This window comes from Anolis carolinensis, chromosome 4 (genome assembly GCF_035594765.1).
Source record: "Anolis carolinensis isolate JA03-04 chromosome 4, rAnoCar3.1.pri, whole genome shotgun sequence".
In the NCBI taxonomy this organism is placed as follows: domain Eukaryota; kingdom Metazoa; phylum Chordata; class Lepidosauria; order Squamata; family Dactyloidae; genus Anolis; species Anolis carolinensis.
Window position 1 is genome coordinate 10,214,609 of NC_085844.1, and position 10,248 is coordinate 10,224,856.

Here is a 10,248-nt window from a genome sequence, read left to right on the forward strand (position 1 = left end):
TATCTCGTTTGCTGTGTCAAAACAACAACAACAACAACAACAACAACAACAACAACAACAACAACAACAATAATAATAATAATAATTATATAGATGTTTGATAGCCGAGATTTGTTTTTTGTAAGATTGTTGACAGAGGGATCATGGCAATACTGAAAAGCAGAGGGGGCAATAAGTCTCCCTGGAAAATTCCTCTCCTGATGTTGACAAGTCCATAGCTTTCATTTCCAACAAACTGTTCAGTTTTCCAGTGTTCCATCATGTTTTCAGTGAAGGTGCCGCTATCAGGACCTCAAGATTGAACTTCAAAGACTCTGGCAGAAACCAGTGCAGGTGGTCCCGGTGGTGATGAGCACATTGGGTGCCGTGCCAAAAGATCTCAGCCGGCATTTGGAAACAATAGACATTGACAAAATTACGATCTGCCAACTGCAAAAGGCCACCCTACTGGGATCTGCACGCATCATCCGAAAATACATCACACAATCCTAGACACTTGGGAAGTGTTCGACTTGTGATTTTGTGATATGAAATCCAGCATATCTATCTTGTTTGCTGTGTCATAATAAAATAATAATGTAGTATTTTCTACTCACCTCTCCTCATGACTTGAGATGGGCTACAAATAATTAAAAGACATAAACACAGCAAAAACACTATAAATATATACACAAAAATGTACCTCTATAAAAATTACCTACCAAAACGTATCTCTAATGAAATACATATGAAACAGATAAAGAGAGATTAAACAAAGGACAAATGAACACCAAAACACACACACACACACAAAGACAAGGGCTGCAGTCTGCTCATGAGGATCTTCAAAGGCAGCAATAGAGTGATGGCTGGAGATGTTCTGGCCTCTTTTGCAGCAGCCACAGCAAAGTCCTTAGATCTTGTGGCCCTGTTGACGTTGGAGGGATGGGCTCCCGGCAGGTGGTGCAGGAGACACGACGCTGCTGTATTCCACTTTATGGCCTCAGACCATGGCCATAAACCCATGTTTGCATTAATTGCTGGGTGTCATTTTGACAGAAGTGTTTTGGTGGCATGATCTTCATCTGAATCCAATCTCCCAGATCATATAAATGGAATATGGAAGAAAAATATTTTGCTGTATTTGCTATTTTTGCTGTTGTTTCTGTGAGCTTACAATTTGTTTCCATCTAGGGGAGACCTATCGACAAACCTACCATGGGATGTTCTGCGGCTGAGATCATGTGACTTGCCCAAGATGACCCAATGAGTTTCCATGGTTAACAGGAAAATCAAACCTTGGTCTCTAGAGATTTGTGACCTCATCGCACTTTGTAAAACCAGCATCATATCATACTGCCATCCAAGTTCACTTATGGAGCCCAGACCACCCATCAGAAGATGCACATTGACTTCTGACAGGGCTTCATGAGTGAACTGAGGCAGTAGAGTTATACGATGCTGCCCTGCCATCATAGGAGCTTCCCTGTGTTCCAGAAGGAACAACAGGGCTATCTTGGATGCAAACCGGGATGCAATGCTTCCTCTTGGTGTGATGGGGAAGCGTCAGCTGTTGGTCGGATAGAGTTCTGGGTGCTGGGATTGATCCACAGCCCCAATGATTCACCACGGAGGCTGGTGAATCACAACACTGGACCTCACCCACACGACGAGGTCCATATTTCAACACTCAAATAATTGTGCCACATTGACGTTTAAAACATCTTGATTTTATTTCCATGCTCTTATCTATGGTATCTCTACTGACTTTGGTAATGTAGTTAAATAAATTCGATCCTCTTCTTTCCCCACCAGCTTTCATCATTCATCATGCCATACTTGTGATACTTAAATAGGTTCAAGCTCATACAGTGTCATTTTAAGTAGGATCAGGAAAGAAAGCAATAGAACAGGTTTGCTTTCCATTTACAGCTTATTCATATCTTGATATTTAATATTTGCAATTAAATTCTAAATGTTATATATTCTAAAATTATAGAAACAGAGAGGAGATTAAAATGTTGTTGTTCCATTCCAAAAGAAGCAACAAAAGAAGGTCGTTTCATGTATAGGCATAAATATCTATGAATCAGCAGGAATATATAGCATACATACTAAGTATCTCTTTAGACCAGGCATGGGAAAACTTTAGCCCTCCAGGAGTTTTGGACTCCAACACCAACAATTTCTAACAGCTGGTTGGCTGTTACAAATTGTGGAAGTTGAAGTCCAATAATAAATAATAATAAAACTTTATTTATATAGCGCCCTATCTCCCGGATGGGACTCAGGGCGGTTTACAGTCATAAAAGCAACACAAACATTACATAACAACATAATACATATTATTATACAAAGTAAAATAATGCAATTATAACAATAAATCACACTTACATGACCAGATCAAGGGACGGGAACCATAAACCCAATATATTAAAATGTATCATTTTAGGCTAGGGAAATCTTGTGCAATATATTCAGGCCCAGAAATCGGTGGTTGTCCAATGTAATTACTCTAAGATCTGCCAACACCATCAGGTCTTCAGTTCCTTACGGAAATTGGATAATGTAGGGGATCGCCTGATCTCTTTTGGCAATGCATTCCAGAGCCGGGGGGGGGGGGGCACTGCCGTGAAGGCTCGTTCCCTCATCCCCACCAGCCGCACTTGAGACGGTGGTGGGAGCGCGAGAAGAGCCTCCCCGGATGATCTCAAGGTCCGCACTGGCTCATAGGAGGAGATGCGATCACGGAGATAGGTAGGGACCGAACCGTATAGGGCTTTATAGGTCAAAACCTGCACCTTGAATTGGGCCCGGCAGTTTATCGGCAGCCAGTGGAGCTGCTTTAATAGGGGCATTGTGTGCTCTCTATAGCCGGCTCCCGTTAGAAATCTGGTTGCCGATCTTTGAACCAGTTGGAGTTTCCGGGCCGTCTTCAGGGGCAGCCCCACGTAGAGAGCATTGCAGTAATCCAGTCTGGATGTAACTAAGGCATGGACCACCGTGGCCAAGTCAGACTTCTCGAGGTATGGTCGCAGTTGTGCACAAGTTTTAAATGTGCAAAGGACCTCCCGGCCACTGCCAACAACTGGGCATCAAGCGCCAGAGATGAATCCAGGAGGACCCCCAGACTGCGGACCAGCGCCTTCAAGGAGAGTGCAACCCCATCGAGCACAGGTTGCCACCCAATACCCCGATTGGTCCCATGACTGACCAGGAGGGCCTCTGTCTTGTCTGGATTAAGCTTCAACTGATTAGTCCTCATCCAGTTCGACACAGCTGCCAGGCACCGGTTTAGGGTCTGAGCGGCTTCCTTGGAGTTTGGTGGAAGCATGGGGGAGAGAATGGAAGCTTGCGGGACCCCACAGGTCAAAGGCCAGGGGTCCGAGCAGGTGTCCCCCAGCTTCACCATCTGGGTACGATCCCCCAGGAAGGAGCGGAGCCACTGCAAAGCAATGCCCCCAAGACCCATTCCCGAGAGCCGCCCTAGAACTATACCATGGTCGATGGTATTGAAAGCCGCTGAGATGAACAGGAGAACCAGAAGGGATGCACTCCCCCTATCTAGTTCTCTGCAGAGGTCATCCACCAAGGCGACCAAAGCCGTTTCAGTCCCATGACCAGGCCTGAAGCCAGACTGTGACGAATCCAGATAATCGGTCTCATCCAAGAATTCCTGGAGCTGAGAAGCAACCACTCTCTCCAGGACCTCTCCCAAAAATGGGAGGTTGGAGATTGGCCGGTAGTTGTTCAATAATAATGAATCTAAAGTCGCCTACTTTAAAATGGGCCTCACAATTGCCTTTTTAAGGCAAGATGGAACATGCCCTTGCTGTAAAGAGGCATTAATGATACCCGTAAACCAATCAGCCAGCCTTCCACCGGCGAGTTTGATAAGCCAAGATGGGCAAGGATCTAGGATGCAAGTGGTCGCCCTCACCGCTCCAAGAACCTTGTCAACGTCATCAGGCTGAACAAGTTGAAATGAATCCAATAAAATCTGACAGACAGGTGCCTTGGTTACATCCCCTGGTTCTGCACTAATGTCAGCATCCAAGTCGGAGCAAATTCGAGCGACTTTGACGGCAAAATGATGTGCAAACTCGCCACATCATGTTGTCAGGTGATCAGAAGGCCCCTCCCCCTCAGGGGGATGGAGGAGCTCCCTGACCACCTGAAACAACTCTCTTGGTCTATTAGTTGCAGACGCAATGTGCGCAGTCAAGGAAGTCTTTCTGGCTGCGTGCATTACCACGGAGTATGCCTTAAGAGAGGCTTTAGCCCGTGTTCGGTCGGATACACTTCGAATCCTCTGCCAAGGGCTCTCTAGCCTCTGCCTCGTTCGCTTCATCACCGCCAGCTCCCCAGTAAACCAGAGGGCTGGTTTGAACCGATGCGACAAGAGGGGATGCTCAGGGGTGATCGTGTCTATTGCCCTAGAGACCTCCGTGTTATAGAGATCTACCAGGACATCGACAGGATTGTCAGTCAGCATGGCAGGAAAATCCCCAAGAGACGTCCAAAACACCTGGAGGGCCAAAGTTTGCCCATGCCTGCTTTAGACTATTTAAAGGCATTTGGATATTCTAACAAATTTTAATATAAAACATTATTTTGTCTAACACATTTATAAAAGGATAACTGCCGTGACCTTGGGGGGGGGGGGGTTATAACTGGGTCTTATTTCAGATTTCCTGATTCCCTCTACAACAGTCTTCCTCTTCCTTGAAAAGTTTCTCCAGCACTTTATTGATTCGCTTGCTGGATCTCCCTCTTTTATCTCTTCTCACTAAATAATAGATCATGGGGTTAATGGCACTGTTTACAGAGACACTTATGAAGCCATATGTATAAAAGAGGTATTGATGATTAAATAGAGCCATAACATGAATGACATTAAATGGAAAAGCAAAGAGGAGGAAGAAGAAAAGAGTAAGCCAAATGGTTCTTAACAGTTTTCCTTTCTTCTTTTGTGGTGGTCTTAAGCAGAATTTAATAAAAATGGCTAAAGTGGACACACACTTGATGGGCAGGCAAACCACAGCATTCAAGATAAACTGTATATACAGCATGTGATCATACCCATTTAATAAGAGAGTGAGACTTATAGCAGTAGTTAAGAAGCTGAAGATCCAGACAATGGAAAGAAGACACAGACACACCTGTCAATGCTGATGAGCGACAGTAGACACTGACTAGTGCTGAACATGAATCGAAAGAGAGTGTTAAAGAATATTATTGAGAATTGATGCATGTCTACATAGGTGAGTAATTGTGCAAGCCAAATTGTATTTATAGCAACAATAGCTGTGACCACACCAAAATCAGCTATGGCTAGGTTCAAGACATAGGTAGTGAAAGGATTTCTCTTAATGCAGAAGCCAAGAAGCCAGAAGACCCTATCCAGTTTTCAGTACCCAGTTTTTGACACACTCCCATTCCATTTTTAGGGAACGTCCTGAATTCGGAAGGGCTTTCTGTATTCATGCCAAAAAATTTGGTCCATTGACACCTATGGGGAAAATTTAGAGGCTTGTTTCTTTGTCATTTTAGGCATATCAGTATGAAACCTGCCTCACTTGTTGGCCACATGCAAGCTGGTCAAGTTTCAGAATGTTTCGCCAATCTACTGATTTTTGGGAAATTTTAATATTTTTTACCATAACATTTTTTAAAAAAAAGACTCACAAGAGGAGATTCTGCAAATCGAAGTCCCAAGCACACACCGCAATGGGGAAGGAAAATGAACACAGTCAACCAGGCCTCTTACTGGCTGAGAAAGAAAGTGAGAAACACATAGAGATAAAAATTAAAAACTTCATGCCCCGAGAGGGAACACAGTCTCCTTCAATGCCCACATCACACAAAGTGCTGCTGGGAAATAGAGTTCCCATTTATTTGCGTCAAGCAGACACAAGGGTAGGGGAAGTGTCTTCAGGAAAAGATGAAGGAGCCTGCCAGGGAAGAAAACATTGGAGGAGCCTGATTTGCAAGGCCACAGGCCACCTCCACCTCAGGTAGAGTGCTGCTCGGCCACATTAGCCCCCATTAGCCAAAAAGATCTGGCTACTCTGATCCCTTTTGGCCAAAGCTTTGGCTGTTTCCCACCAGTCTTGTTTTAATGCATTCGGCAGATGAATCTCCTCAATGCCAGAATCTGGGTTACCAAAATGATATTTTGTACACCCCTGGTGATCAGTGCTGCTTCACCTTTTAAGCAAGCCTTGACGGGCAAAATAAAAAGATCAATTTGAATTTAAAGTAGAATGTATTTCTTCTGACCAGTGTCATTTGTTCATATTTAAATCTCTTTTGTTTTATTTCCATATCAATGCGGGGCATTTTAAAGAGTTGGCCAGCTTTTGATATCTCCAGACTTCATTGTCAAATAAGATGTTTTTTACCATAACATTTTTTAAAAGTACACACAATAACAAACTTATTTTAAAATCATGCTGTAAAGTATCTTGAATGCCTATATGCATTTTTAACATGTCTGCACCTCAACTTTAATTTCTAATATGATCACTTCAAGATCATTGTATAGGGAGAAAGATGAGAAAGAACCGACCACTTTTGAGGAATTGTTAATGATGATAACAAAGCAGAGACAACTTTTTTTTGCCTTGGGGCCGTATTGTGTGGCTGGTCAGGAGGGCCAGGCCAGGAGGAAGGGAGGTGGGGCACATGCTGGGGGGATGGACCTGAGAGGAAGAGGGCCTGAGAGAGGGAGGGGCCAGAAGGGTGTGGGGCAGGGCCCAGGTCAGCAATTGCCCCAATCTTCCTCCCCAAATACTCCTTCCTCGATTTTTGAGCTGTCCCTCAGCATTATGCTGAAAGGAGGGAAAGACAGAGGGCTCTCAATCGCTGCGTGCCTTCCTCAAGCCATTCTCCTGACATAAGTACAGGGCCACCCATACCATTCTTATGCTGGGAGGAGGGTTAGACGCGCAGTGGCCGAGAGTGCTCCAGGGGCTCTCAGCTGCTGCATGCCTTCCTCCACCATTGTTTCTGCATAATGGTCACCACATCTTTATGCCAAGAGGACAGGGAAAATGAGGATGGCCTGAGATAGGGGCCCAGGGGGCCTTATATTGCCCATGCCTGCTCTAAAGACTAGAGCTTGAATCACCACTTGGCAAGGGACACTTGGGCAAGTCAGACTCCTCAGCCTTAAAACAAAGGACAAACAGTTTCTGAACAAGCATGGGAAGAAAACCCCATGAGAGGATCAGTTTCCATACATCAGAAACAACTTGCAAGCACATATTTAGTTGCAAGCCATGCCTCTGACCAACATGGTCCATAGAACTGGAAGAAGTCCCAAGGACCATCCAGTCCAACCTCCATTCTGCCAAGCAGGAATACACAACCCAAAGCTCTTTCAATGGCTGGCCATTCAGCCTCTGCTTAAAAGCCCACAAAGAAGTCAACTCCACAACACTCCCAGGCAGCATATCCCACTGCAGAACAGCTCTTACCATCAGGAAGTTCTTCCTAATCTTAGGAGGAATCTCCTATTAATTTGAATCTATTACTTTGTGTTCTACTCTCAGGAGCAACAGATAACAAGCTTATTGGGAGTGAAGAAAGAATTGCAACATTCAGTAGTTTGTTGGGATGAGAAGCAGTGCATTTCGACTGTTTCTAGTGATGGTTATGTAAGTATGTACCTATATAATTGAAAAGGGTTTATGCATGAGTGAGAATGCAAGAGAACTCTCTCTGTTTATGAAGACCACAGAGAAATGTGTGTAAGTCTATGCATAAGCATTGAAATGTAGAAAATAATGCTGAGATACATTCTGCCAGAAATATACTTTCTAGTATAAGAGGCCAGAGCAGAGGTCACCAAAATCTGACCCTGGGCTAAAACCTTTAAGAAAACTGCCTAAGCCTGACAGAATCAAACCATAAATTAATCCTTTCTTATGTCCATTGGCCATGGTTCCAGTCCCAAATATCTCATGCAGATGTATCAACCCATCCCATGGAAAGTCCAATTGACTGTGACATATGAAAATGAGTCTCTTTGTGTAAATAGAGCCCCCTTCCCCACATACCTGAGTGAAAGAATGGATATATCTTCAGATATAGTGATGAGAAGAAATGTTCTATAAAGTTCTGTGCTGGAATGACAGTTTATAGGAAGAGACATTCCAAACACACCTCAAGTCGCCACAAGACCACACTGTTCTTGCTGTTCTTCAAAACCACTGTAAGAAAATATGCTCATGCCGTTGCACAAAACTCGGGTCAAAATGGGATGAAATCGTGCTGTTCCTCCAATAAATGTAAGAAGAACAATGCATGCCACATTCTTCCTTTCTTCACTTCATAAGTTGCTATCTTCACATCACAAGGCCAGAACGTCATTTTAGTGGCTATCAAGATAATATCTAGCTTTAAAGGCAGAAACTCTGACTATGTGAGGCTGTGGCATCTCTACTGACTTTGGTAATGTAGTTAAATGAAACTGGATCCTCTTCTCTCCCTCCCCCCTTCTTCATTCATCAACGTACCTGTGATACTTAAACAAATAGGTTCAAGCTCATGCAGTGTCACTTTAAGTAGGATCACACAAGAAAACAATAGAACTGGTGTGCTTTCCATATTCAGATTATTTGTTTATTGATATTTGATGTTTGCAATTTAATTCTAAATGATATACATTCTAAAATTAGAGATACAGATAGGAGATTAGGAGAAAAATATACAAAGGGAAAGAAAAAGATACAATAGTATAGTATAAGTATAGTATATAAGTATAGTATAGATTCTGAGTATAGTATAAAGGAAAGAAAACAATAATTATTATTCTATATCCCAATATAAGCAAAAAAAGAGAAGACTGTTGCATGTATAGGTTATCTGTGAATCAGCAGGAACATATAGCATCCATAATGCATATTCCTTTAGATGAGGCATGGGAAACCTTCAGCCCTCCAGGTGTTTTGGACTCTAACAGCTGGTTGGCTGCTAGAAATTATGGGAGTTTGGGTCCAAAACACCTGGAGGGCCAAAATTTGCCCATGCCTTTTTTTATACTATTCAAAGGTGTTTGTATATTTTAACAAACCTAAGTATAAAGAGATATTTTTAAGAAATTGACAAAAGGCTGACCCTGACCCGGGGGGGGGGGGGGGCTTATAACTGGCTCTCATTTCAAATTTCCTGATTCCCTCTGCAATAGTCTTCCTCTTCCTTGAAAAGTTTCTCCAACACTTTATTGATTTTGTTGTTGGATCTCCCCCCTTTATCTCTTCCCACCAAATAATAAATCATGGGGTTAATAGCACTGTTTACAGAGACACAGATGTAAGTATATTCATAAAAAAAACAATATTCACAGGTTATGTTAAAAATGTGAATGGCATTATATGGAAAAGCAAAGAGGAGAAAGAAGAGAAGAGTAAGCCAAATGGTTCTTAACAGTTTTCCTTTCTTCTTTTGTGGTGGTCTTAAGCAGAATTTAATAAAAATGGCTATAGTGGACACACACATGATGGGCATGCAAACCACAGCATTCAAGAAAAAACTGTATATACAGCATGTGATCATATCCATTTAATAAGAGAGTGTGACTTATAGCAGTAGTTAAGAAGCTGGAGATCCAGACAATGACACACAAAGCAGTGGATAAATGTGTTGGCCGGTGGCATCGATGCCAGAGTGGGAAGAAGAGACACACACACCTGTCAATGCTGATGATTGCCATGAGGTACTGACTAGCAGTGAATGTGAACGTAAAGATGGCAAAGTAGAAGAAATTGGAAATAGAGATACTATTAATCCAATTAATAAGATAAAGTATTTCCCAAATCATTTCATTGTTGAGCACAGCAAAATCTGCAATGGAAAGGTTCAAAATGTATGTGGTGAAGGGAGTCCTTTTAATACGGAAGCCAAGAAGCCAAATGACAATTCCATTCCCCACAAGTCCAGGAAGGCAGATGAGAAGCTTGATGATTCTTATGAAATGTAAAACATTATCCCCATTATCTGAGAACGTTTTATTTTTTTGTGACTCATTATAATCCATTATATTCTCGGTTGCATTATATTCCAAGGAAGCATTCACAGAAGAGAAGAGTGACTTGCTGAATTTTGTCATCCTGAAGGTTTATTCTGGAATACACACTCCTTCTGGAATACACACTCCTTCAAGGGAAGAGAAAAGGAAAAATTACTTTCCAGCTCTGCAGAATAATGAACAATCAAACTATAGTCTGGAGTCCTTTTCTTCCCTTTTATTCATGCTTATGAGAA

The 10,248-nt window shown here is 42.6% G+C and overlaps 1 pseudogene; it reads right to left on the reverse strand.

Annotated features, from left to right (window-relative positions):
• Positions 1–9,106: 9,106 nt before the first annotated feature.
• LOC134298631 (mas-related G-protein coupled receptor member H-like) lies at positions 9,107–10,248 on the reverse strand (annotated as a pseudogene).